Genomic DNA, 12,784 nt, shown 5'->3' on the forward strand with positions numbered 1-12,784 from the left:
CATAGACACACGAATGGAACATAGTACAAACAGAAATACAACTGAGGACGTAACAATGGCCAAGTATCAAATAAAATGTAAACTTGCATTGATTAAGTTAATGTTGTTAGTAATTGTTTATAAATTACCATGGTAACGTGGAGCTCCAAGGTATAAAAATATGGAGTTTGTCATCAAACAGTAACCAGTTTTAATACCTAAAAAAGTTTACGTAGCAAAATTTAGCAAAGCGCTTTACAGTAAATTAAAATGTAAGATTAAACTAATTAAATGTTGTGCAGCACATGCTTATGTTAATGTTTGTTTCATTATATGATCATATAAATAAATAAATACTCCCAAAGTCACCAGAATTGAAAGCTTTTTGCTGTTAAACATTTAGAGATTGAGGTTGTGGTGACTCAGTAGTTCACTCAGTATATCTGGGTAAGACACAGTGAACGACTCACTGCTGGCATTCATGAAGAAGTCATAAACTCCACTGGAATAATAAATAGGATCTAATAAAACCATGAGTGGAAATTATTGGTGTAAGTTTGTTAGGATAGACTTCCTCCAACCTGGAACTATTTCCTCCAGTCCACGCGGTGGCGGTAACGCGCCTAACAGCTGCGTCGCCGACCAGTAGAAATCACAGAAGAAGAAAAAGCTGCAGCGGGTATCTCCTGAGCAGTTGAGTTATTACACCGAACTAATCATCTCCAGATTAAATTATTTCTGACAGTTTTACAGTTAGATTTGATCCAGTCTAAACGTAAAAGCTGGTTATTTTGTCTGTGTTTGTGGAATTAAAACCGTTCTGTTTTTAAACCCGAGGCAAGTTAAACGGAAGCTGTGTGGCCGAATCCCAAATTGATGTCATTTCCGGTTTAAGTGCACTACATTAGGGATGAAATAATGACGATAATAATAATGAATTTTTTGTTAAAAAATCTATTTCATGATGCAGCTTATTATTAGAGCTGCAACTAACGATTATTTTCACAATCAATTAATTGGTCGATTATTTTTTCGATTAATCTGATGGGGGCAAACTTTCAGTGCCTTTTTTTGTTTATTTAAAATAAAATCCACAAACTGAGTGTTACAAATATAAATTCAGACTAAAACTTTACACAGATGTTTGTCCAAAACAGAAAAGAACCCAATACATACATACATACATACATACATATATATACATACATTATATATATAAAAAATTTTAGGACTGTAGTTTAATTCGGTGCTTTTTGTGCATCCATAAAAATATAATGCATAAGTACTTGTATAATATAAATGTTTAAATGTATTAAGTTGGTGTTAAATCTACTCATGTCACGAACTACATTTCCCATCCTGCACTGCAGCCACAAACATCTCTGCCATGTACTGCAAATCCCAGATCACACACCTGCATTAAATTCACAGCACAATCACAGCCACAGTATAAAGACTTTCAATTCACCCACAGATTGTGCAGTATATGCTCCATTCCTCGTGTTTGTGACCATTGCACTGTATTATTTAAATATTGAGACCTGTGTTTCGTATACATTGTATTACATGTCCATAGCACACTGTATATAATATATATTTGTATATTTTCACACTACTTTATTACTTTATTCTATTCAACAGTCTACGGTTCAGAAAAATAACAAGTCACTCAAACTACACTGCTGCAAAGAGACTGTAACTGAACTAAACTAACAAACATGTCACTGCAGTGAGACCCACATCAGCACAACAACAGGCCACATCAACAGCAAAAGAAACCACCACGTAACATGCAACACTGTCCGATCCAGACACATGTAATCCATGCAAATCCTAATTCAACATTAACTATTCATCTTATTCTAATGTGAAGGACTCAACACATCTGGAATAGACAGAAAATGTGTTACAAAAAGTTTGAAAATAAGTGTAGACTAATATTACCATCAAATCTTACTAATTATTCATCACTGGACATAGGCACTGTTTAAAGAGAAATATACAGCAAATTATTCATCATTGTGCAACACAAATACCTCACGCCAAAAGAACTCACGCTTACACTGCTCAACTTAGTAAAACAGCAGTTACATTATTATTATTATTATTATTATTATTATTATTATTATTATTATTATGTATTTATTTATTTATTTTTTGATTTGAGTTCATTGCAATCATGACGCAAGTGACCAGTTGGCATGGCAACATCAGGGCACGTAAAGATTTATAGACACATACAGGAATCAAAGATACACAAATTAGTGATTGTTATTCCAGCTCTTTTCAGTGAGTCAGTTCATTTGGCTCAGCAATAAACTCCCAAATGACTCTTCATTCAGTACGACTAATGGCTTTTATAATTCAGCCAAATTTAGCAATATTTGGACCCATGATTAGTCTGTGTGCACATATATCACTTAACTTGTTCAGTGTAGGATAATTATACTAACCTTTAATTGTACATCATTTTGGATTATGTTTTGCATCAAACCTTAAATAATATAAAAACAGACATTATTACCCATGTGTATTAAGTGTTTTATTTAGCTATCCAAAACTCAAACCATTCCAAACAAACCACACTCACTACACTGCTGGACTACAGGTAACAGCAGCGCACCCCTCACTCACGTACTCCAGTTTTAATCGAAGGTTCACATTTCAAATTCCTGTTGGAATCTTTCTGACCATGTTCATGTACAGTTTGTACAAGATTTAATTCCACTTATTCCTACTGATTATTGTGAAATGTTTAACAGAGGTACAGTATATTTTGAGATGTTTACATAACCTTTGAAAATAAATTATTGGTTTTAACTTTGCTTTCTGTTTCTGTTGTAGATTTTTAGCTTATTTATTAAATGATCTGGCAGAGAGAAAATGGGAGTGAGAAACTTTTGGTAGGTTTAGTATTGAGCCATAAGTTTAAAAAAAATAATAATGTTGCAGTGGCACGAAGCTCAGTAGAATTTTCTGCCATAAGTTTAATTTCCCCAAAGTTCTATGATTTTGCTGTAGCAGTGACATTGATTTGGGACATCCATCCATCCAGCCATCCATTTTCTGTACCGCGTATCCTACACAGGGTCGTGGGGGAGCGTGGAGCCTATCCCAGGGGACTTGGGGCACAAGACAGGGGACAGCCCTGGATAGGGTGCCAACCTGTTGCAGGGCACAATTGCACACACACTCACACACATTCACACACTACGGATCATTTGGAAATGCCAATCATCCTACAACACGTCTTTGAATTGGGGAGGAAACCAGATCACCTGAAGGAAACCCCCGAAGCATGGGGAGAGCATGCAAACTACATGCATATGATAGTTGTTGTTGTTATTATTATTATTATTATTATTATTATTATTATTATTATTATTATTATTATGAGGATCCCGTTGTGTGCTGAGAGAGGCTCTCTACCACACCTTAAAGCATCTTAACATCACATGACAACAAATGAAAAGAACTATCAGGAACACCACAGAGGCTGCTGAGAGAGCTTCAAGAAGGCTCTGGAGGATGATCAGCAATTTGGACACAGGCCAGGTCCAGGGAGTCTTAGGATTAAAGACCCGAAACACCCAGTGACTCCAGGTCCCATCACTAATGTGTCCAAAAGCACATTGCAAGATGTATGAAAAAAACATGATAATATTAATAATAAAATTAATTCATTAATTCCATAAAAATCAGAAAAGTTGGCTGGACTAGAAAAAACATGCACAATGACCATCCAAGCTGTTTTTTTATTTTATTTTTATTTTATTAATTACATTATTTTTGCAGACCTAGCAGATACAGTCAGGTTCATAAATATTTGGACATTGGCAAAGTTATTGTTTTTAAAAGCATATATTTTTACCACAGTATATTGGAGTGGAAATAAAATAATATCAATATTCATTCTTTCATTCCAACTCCAATATACTGTGTTCGACAGCTAAAATAATAACTTTGTCAAGTAACGTAGAGGAAACATTAGCATTGTCTGAAAAGAAATTATATAATTTTTTAAATCTATATATTGTGTTAAAAACAAATTCTGCCACTTTAAAAAAAATGAATTTTCATGAATCTCATGAAAATGAATCACATGTAAATGAATCAACGTAAATGAATCACATGAAAATGTATCACTTGAATATGAATCTCATGAAAATGAATCATACGTAAATGAATCACATGTAAATAAACCATATGAAAATGAATAAATAAATTAAAGACTTTAAAAAAAAATTTGTCTAAATGTAAGACGTTTTAGGTGAGGTTAACTATTGGGGGTTGGAGGATCAGTTTAGAGAACATATTATTTGTTTCTGATGGTTAAATTCAGGGTTAGGGTTGCGCCCTAAGTTTCAACATTGGAAAAGGGAGTTTTTATTGGTTAAAAATTAGGTGATTAGAGTTTATTGTTTGGGTAAGCCCCTAGATTTCAAGATAAAAAATGGTTTTAATGGTTGGAATAGAAGTTCTAATTGGGTTTAAGGGTACTGGATCTATGTTCCCCTATTGTCCAACTTGTACAGATGAAATTTAATCTGGCCCAAATTTAGGGCCGAACCAGGAAAAAGTTCCATTAATTTTGTCCATGTTCCCTCTCAGATCCTTCTTCCTATTGATTACTCCCCTCCCCCCTGAGAAGAAATGCCTTTCTCTCTATTAATATATACCCCCACACACATTTTATATATAATATTATATTATATTTATATTTTTGTGTCACGATATGGAGGTTGAGACGGATGCAAGTGCAGATTTTTCAAGTTTAACAAAGAACTAAACAAAATACAAAAGACACTGACATTGGGGCAAATCACTGTGGCAAAGACTAAACATAAAACAAAGAGAAAAACACAGCACCAGGGACAAAGATAAAGAAAGACAAACGTGAGACAAAGAGTGCAGTGAAAACCGGCTAAATACACAAGTGCTTACCAGGAATGTGATCCAGGTGCAGGTGGTCATGTGATGCAGTGGCTGCTGGGAACTGTAGTTCAGATTTCCTTCTCTGATTACATGACATAATGGTGTATGGTGTAATATGTGGTAATGTACGGGTATTACTCTGTGTATGTGTGTGTGTTTATACAGAGGCTGAATGTGTTGGCCACTCTGGTTCAGGGTAACTTACCCAAAATACATCAGAGCATCATCACAGCTCTCATTACTGTGGATGTCCACGCCAGAGACATCGTCACGGAGCTCGTCAATGAAAGGGTACAGATGGCTACACACCTTCTCTTCAGAGCAAAGGGAATCATGGGTGTGGTCAGATCTGATTGGTCAGAAGCTGTTAATAAATCTTTTAAAAATAACTGCAGCTCTGACAGCAGTGCATATGCAAATCAGTTCCCAGGTTTATACAGTATGAATGCACTCATTATAAACTACCACGCTATATCGTCAGCGAGAATGCCCAGTTCGTATACAATGAGATCGTATATATATGACATGTCTTTGTGTATGTGTTCACGTAGGTGGACTCGAGCAGTAACTTTGAGCAGCAGAGGCAGCTGTGCTAATACTGGGACGTGGATCTGGATTACTGCGTGGCCAGAATGGCTCTGTATCAGTACGTCTACGGATATGAGTACCTGGGAGCCTGCCTCCGTCTGGTCATCATCCCGCTCACAGTAAAGACGTGTTAACAATACGTTAAGAATTCATAATGCATAATGTAGTGTAGTGCATGTTATTATAATAATATTTATTTAAATACTATGCGTAATGCATTACGGAGGTTTTATAACATGCTTCGAATGCGTTTATCGCTCCTTATAGGCGTGTGAAAGATCTTCTTGGAAATGACATGCTTGTGCTTGTTTGTTAATTATTTTTAGGACCGATGCTACCTGTGTCTGATGGGTAACACCTCGAATAACATGTGTGTAGAAGGTGTGAGCTTGATCCTTTCACCGTTAGCCAGACAGAGCGTCTTGTTGTTGCCCAACACGGAGGTAATTTTCTCAATCCACAGGCACGTCCACAGGTACGTCACTCACCACCCACTTGTGCGTGTCGGCGATGTCACTGCCGACGGACGGTTTGATGGCACTCCACTCCCGTGTGAGAGGGTCGTCTTTACCATACAGCTCGTCCATGCTCACTGACTGCGGGTTGAGCACGTAGGTCTCGATGGGCTTGTATAAGGGATTCACCTCGCAGCCCTCTGTCTCGTGGAGGGTGCGCAGTGCGTCAGCGAGGGCACGGTACGCTGTGGTCTTACCGCCTCTTGTAGGGCCCACCAGCAAGACCCCCTGGTGCACCAGCATGGTCTCGTACAACTGGATCACCTTGGCGGGCATGCTGGAGACGGGCTGCAGGGAGAGGGTGCATAGAGCTGCCTCGATGTTCGACTGAAGAGCGCCGTAGTCATGCTCGGGGACGCCCACACAGGAAAGAGGTCCGACAGAATACCGCTAAACGCACACAAGAAGGATTGGATAGACTCGATTGACACTAGGTTCAAGATTTTCAGATTATGGATGTTCAGATGTTCCAGGATTCTTTACTTTTCATCTGGTATAACATTACAAGGTGCTAATGTTATATACTTTAAATGCTTAAAAAAAAGTTATATAGTATATAATTACAGCTTTTTAGTTGCAAAGAATTTGCAAATGTCAGTTAATTGTATTTCCTAATTTGTCTTGGAATTTCCTCCTAGAGCCTGATTCCAGTGATCCTGTGATAATGACCTTTGATACTCCATATGTAAGCTTTGGCATTCTTTACTATTTATCAGTTTATCTGCCCACATCTTTACCAGAATTTTCAATCTCTCCCTGGCCCAAGCAGTCATCCCGTCCTGCCTAAAATCAGCCACAATCATTCCAGTGCCAAAGAAGTCGCCCACCACTAGCCTGAATGATTATCGTCCTGTGGCCCTCACTCCAGTTATCATGAAGTGCTTTGAGAGATTGGTTCTTCAGCACATCAAGGACTACCTCCGCCCAGATTTCGATCCTTTTCAATTTGCTTATCGTGCAAACAGATCCACAGAGGATGCTATCGCCGTAGCTGTCCACTACGTGTTGAGACATCTAGAGCAGCAACAGAGCTACGTACGGATGCTTTTTGTGGATTACAGTTCGGCTTTTAATACAATAATTCCGGACATTCTTGTCACCAAATTGGTCACTCTTGGCCTCCCCCGCCTCACGTGTGCCTGGATAAAGGACTTTCTCACCAACCGGTCCCAGACAGTGAGACTCGGGCCCCACCTCTCCTCCACACGCACATTGAGCACAGGTTCTCCACAGGGCTGTGTGCTGAGCCCCCTCCTGTACTGTCTCTACACATATGACTGTAGACCAGTCCACAACAACAATCTTATCATCAAATTTGCTGACGACACCACAGTGGTCGGACTTATCTCAAAAGGAGAGGAGGCAGCCTACAGAGAGGAAGTCCTAAACTTGGCAGCCTGGTGTTCAAAGAACAATCTGACTCTAAACACCAAGAAAACCAAGGAACTTATTGTAGACTTCAGAAAACACAACACGGAGCTGGCCCCCCTCTTCATTAATGGTGAGTGTGTGGAGAAGGTCCACACCGTCCGGGTTCTTGGCGTCCTTATCTCTGCAAACATCTCCTGGACGGACAACATCACAGCGGTTATCAAGAAGGCTCAAACGCGGCTACACTTCCTGAGGGTTCTCAGGAAGTACAATCTGGACTCCAATCTGCTGCTGATCTTCTACCGCTCGTCCGACGGGAGCTTGCTGACATACTGTATCACGGTGTGGTATGGTAGCTGCACCGCAGCAGACAAGGAGAGGCTTCAGAGGGTAGTAAGAGCAGCACAGAAGATTATTGGCTGCCCTCTCCCCTCCCTGATGGATATTTACACTTCCCGTTGCCTCAGCAGAGGAAAAACTATCATTAAGGACAGTTCTCACCCTGGCTTTGATCTGTTCAATCTGTTGCCCTCAGGGAGACGTTACAGGTGCATCAAAACAAGGACTAGTAGATTTAAGAATAGTTTCTTCCCGAAAGCTATTACCATGATAAACAAACACATGTACTGAGTCCACAGCATATGTATATATTGTCTCAAAACTGTGCATTTCATAGTACCTCCCCCATCCACCCCAATATCTATCTATCTTGCATATCTATCTTGCATATATTGTATATCTTGTTTATTTATTTTGTTTATTTATCTTGTTTATTTATCTGTGTATTATCTGTTTATTCTTCTTGTGAATTGAATGTATATGTTTGCACGGAACAAAAAGGAGTGGCTCTTAATTTCATTGTACATATGTATAGTGACAAAGGCATTCATTCATTCATTCATTCATTCATTTATTTTATTTTAAGTTCTGCGTCATCCTTGAGTAACTTGGGCAGGTTGGAGTATCGTAGCGCTCTAATCAACACCACGTTCTCACTCAGGTGTGGGTTCTCTCGCATCAGAGACCTGAAACAAACAAACACACACACACACACACACACACACACACGCTCGATTTATTCCAGCAAGCCATCTGTTACATTTATAGATAGTTTTAATTAACAATTTAGAAAAAACAACGGATGAATCTAATCTAATCTAACCTAATCTGTTCACCCTGTTCGTAGACGGACATACCCGGCCATGACGATAACAGAGTTGACGACTCTCATGCTGAAGTCGTAGTGGTCCTGCCAGGAAAGCTGCTTGCTGCACAGCTTATACAGCTGAATCATCTTCTTCGCTAGAGTCTCACTGGACTTGAAGCCCTCAGCTCACAAGTCCACCTACAGCAAAAAAGACAACGTGAAACAGTTCTGTAACACGCCAGAATACATCCGTTATCGCGTTCATTACATAATGTAATGAATGACGGCACCCGAGCACACCTCTGCGATGATGGCGTGGTCGGGCACAATCATGGAGACGGATCTCAAGCGGCCTCCAGGTTGTCCCAGAGCTCGGACCTGCCTGCGTAGCCTGGGTACATCGTGATTAAGGCAGCTTCCTACAAATGGAAGCAAGGGAAATGATAATGATTCAAACCCTTGCTAATATTCTGAAATCGATTGCAACACTGAGTGAGTCTGTTCCAAGAATCGATTCAGCACAAATCTCGAATTAAAGGTTAGGGGAACAACCCACAATATTAAGTACATAGGATCATTATCATGATTGACAGGGTGATTCCTAATACCTGGTGTCAATTTGTAGATACCAGGTAATGGGAATAGAGTCGATTCAAAGGAATCAAGCTTTGGAGTCGACTCTATAGTCATTGGGAACATGGAGTCAACTCCAAAGCTTGATTGTGGGGGAAGCTTGACTGAAGAACCTTGATTTCTCAGTTTGGGAACAATCCCAAAGAAATAGTCAGGAGACGCAGAGCATTTGGCATCGTTGTGACAAACGCTGAATCTCACAGCTTTTTTTTTAGTTTTTAATTACTCAACTTTTAAGACACAAACCCCTTGTTTATTCCTTCACTTTCATCTTTCACTACTTTTTTTATTTTACATTTTGTTCTGATTCTTTCCCCCTGAATGTCTGGCTAGAACTTTCTGGAACTGGGAGCTAATGCTAAATGTAATGTTCTGTTAGAAAAGACAGCTTGATGTGTGGTTTCATTAAATTCATTCAATTTAAATATCTTGTCTTTCTAAGAAAAACTGCTGATTATGCAATGCACTATACCATATTCATGAGAAAGTAGAATTTTGTATTTGTTATTTGACGTTTGTGTAAATTCAATACGTCGTTTTCAGCTAGTGATTAAAGAATTGGTTCATGAGTCATCTTTGTCAGATATGCTGGTGGCGCTTTCTGATTTTAGTCATTTAACCATTCAAAAGAGTTATTTGTGTGTGGAACAGTTTTGCATTGCACCCGCGAATACCTGCAACCTGGAATGGAAAATAAGATTTATTTTGTTCCAACACCTTTGTTGTTGTTGTTGTTGCTCCAAAACTGAAAAGTGTTACAATGGAAGCAGAAGTAAGTGTAGCTTCTTAAATTGTGTAGTGTAACGCAGTGTTTTTCAATCTTTTTTGAGCCATGTCAAATGTCAATGTCAAAACTTTGTTGGCCGGAATGGGGAATTCCTTGGCAGCAGTCAACCAAAAACTGTCCAAAGGAAGTTCAGCAAATCTTAGCTTTACACCACGATCTTGTTTCAGTTCAGTTAGTTCCTCCTGCTCCTGTAAGGTCATGTCCTTTCCAACAGCAGTCAAGGCATTCAGTGGAGGCTGAAGAGAAATAAAATGACAACTTCTCCTCAAGAGTTTACAGATGTTTACCTATTACCTCGCACAGTGCAGCAGGGTGATCTTGCCGTTCCTCTGTGAGTGGGAACATCTCAAGGTTGGCATTTTGCATATGTTGTTGCCAGAGGTGCACCTTTAAATGGAATCCATTTATTTTATCCATGCTTGTAAGCAGGTTCTCATTTCGGCCCTGCATCCGTGTGTTCGGTTCATTCAGATGATGAAATATATCTGCCAGGTATGCCAGCTTTGCACACCACTCATCACTTGCAAACAGATTTGAGTATTCAGACCTCTCATTTGTCAGAAACACTTTAAGTTCCTCCCGCAGCTCATACACACGGGCCAGCAACTTGTCACGCTACAACCATCGGACCTCCGTATGGAGCAATAAGGCTTTATGCTCCGCTCACATTTCCTCACGCAAAGATGCAAATATACCTTTTCAAAGGTCGTGTCTTTACAAAGTTCCCTATGTGCACAACATCATCCACCACAGGAACTAGTTCTGCTGGTAAAGTCTTTGCAACGAAGGCCTCACGGTGCAGAAAACAGTGTGTAACAATAAGATCTGGGTTTCTTTCCTTCACTCTGCTAACGAAGCCTTAGGTGTGCCCGACCATGGCTGCAGCTCCATCAGTGCAAACACTTGTGCAATTTTCCCACTTAAGTCCTCCCTGGTCAAGATATTCCGATTTGACCCAAAAAATTTCCTCTCCTGTTGTTTTTTCTGGCAGTGCCGTACAAAATAGGAAGTTTTCTCTAATGGCATCTCCATCCACAAAACGCACATTGGCCAAGAGCTGAAAATAGCCGTAGACTCATCAAGTTGCAACGCAAATTTCCTACAAGATACGTATCTTTTACAAAACATGGCTTTCGATGTCTGTAGACATGTCATCAGTACGTCTGGCGATTGTGTTATCTGAGAGCAGGAGTTTAGATATGTCTTTAACCGCGTCAGGGCCGAGCATCTCGATGACAGTGTCTTTGCGGGCAGGTAGTATTAACGTCTCTGCCACAGTGTGGGACTTTTTTCATTTAGCTACAAGTTCAGCAACTAGCTTTGAGGGCTTTCTAATTTACCTTTGTGGTTTTTCTCATTAACATTGCCTGTTTCGGTGTTTTCACGCAGACAAAAAAGATAGTCCATCGGCTTGTTTTGAAGCGACGGGTGTTTCGCTTGGAGATAGCGTTTAAGCTTGCTTGGCACCATGGCGCTATTGGACTGCTTCTCGCCACACACCAAGCATAATGGAGTCGGGGTCATCTCATCGCTGGTGAACGTAAATCCTAACGAAAGATACCTTTCGCTGTATTGCCTCGAGCTCACCGTCTTTGCTTTCTTTTTACCACCACTCATACTAGGCCCTTCACCTGGGTCACAATCTTGTCCAGGGCCCAGTTCGGAGTTTGCATTTTTCCTTTTTAAAAACTTCTCCATCACTGCCACCACGACCTGTCGCATGCGTCACTAATTCTCTTGTCTCTAAGAAGGTAGGAGGCAATTACCTACTGCCACCTAGACGAATATTACATTACTCTGCCAGTCACTATATTACAGCACAGACACTCAACCATGACTTATTATTTGCAGATAATAATGAATAAATTTTAATAAAAAAGAATTTTAAGACTAAGTGAAATTGGACAATTTCTCAAGGCACGCCTGACGATCTCTCACGACACACTAGTGTGCCACGGCACAGTGGTTGAAAAACACTGCTCTACGGTATGTAGACTGTATTACATGCGTGTTGAGCAGAGAGGAGATATTATATTATACAGTATCTGGAAATATAGTGTGTGACTGCTGCTGAAATAAGGAAGAGACTTAGGATTCTCCTTTTCAAATCTGAAACCAAATTGCTGAACAGCACAATACTTACCTGAACAGCACACTCTGCGAAGTCTTTAGTAATTTAAACTAAGCATTGGTGGTTCAGTGGTAGAATTCTCGCCTGCCACGCGGGAGGCCCGGGTCCAATTCCCGGCTAATGCAGAAGTGAGTTTTGAAAGTTAAGCCTTCACCAAAAGAACATTACAAGCGTTATCATTTCTGCCCAAACTAGACCAACTCCATGCTGCTGAAATATACAAGAGACTTAGGATGCTCCTTTTCTATTTTGAAACCAAACTGTTTAATCAGAACAATACTTAATGAAAAGCACACTCTGCATTGTCCTTAATCCTTTAAGATAAGCATTGGTGGTTCAGTGGTCAAATTCTGACCGACCATGCGTGAGGCCGGGGTTCGATTCCCAGCCACTCATGGCTGAGATTTGAATATTGAGCCTTCACCCAAAGAACTCTACAAGCCTTATCAATTCTGTCCAAAAAAAGGGTAGCAGACACAGTCCACGTTGCTCAAATATACAAGAGCCTTAGGATGCTCCTTGTCAATTTTGAAACCAAATTGCTGAGTCAGCACAATACTTACCTGGAAAGCGCCCTCTGTGAAGTCCGGGTTAGATTCCAGGCCAATGCACAACTGAGTTTTGGAGACGTTTGTGTTGCTTGAGCCTTCACCCAAAGCACTTCACAAGCCTTATCAATTCCGCCCAAAACTAGGGTA

The 12,784-nt window shown here is 40.0% G+C and overlaps 1 non-coding gene across 1 annotated transcript; it reads left to right on the forward strand.

Annotated features, from left to right (window-relative positions):
* The first annotated feature begins 12,140 nt into the window (after nucleotides 1–12,140).
* trnag-gcc (transfer RNA glycine (anticodon GCC)) lies at nucleotides 12,141–12,211 on the forward strand. Its single transcript has one exon. It is a non-coding gene; the product is annotated as a tRNA-Gly (tRNA).
* Nucleotides 12,212–12,784: the final 573 nt, after the last annotated feature.

This window comes from Ictalurus punctatus, unplaced genomic scaffold (assembly GCF_001660625.3).
Source record: "Ictalurus punctatus breed USDA103 unplaced genomic scaffold, Coco_2.0 Super-Scaffold_100046, whole genome shotgun sequence".
Taxonomy (NCBI): domain Eukaryota; kingdom Metazoa; phylum Chordata; class Actinopteri; order Siluriformes; family Ictaluridae; genus Ictalurus; species Ictalurus punctatus.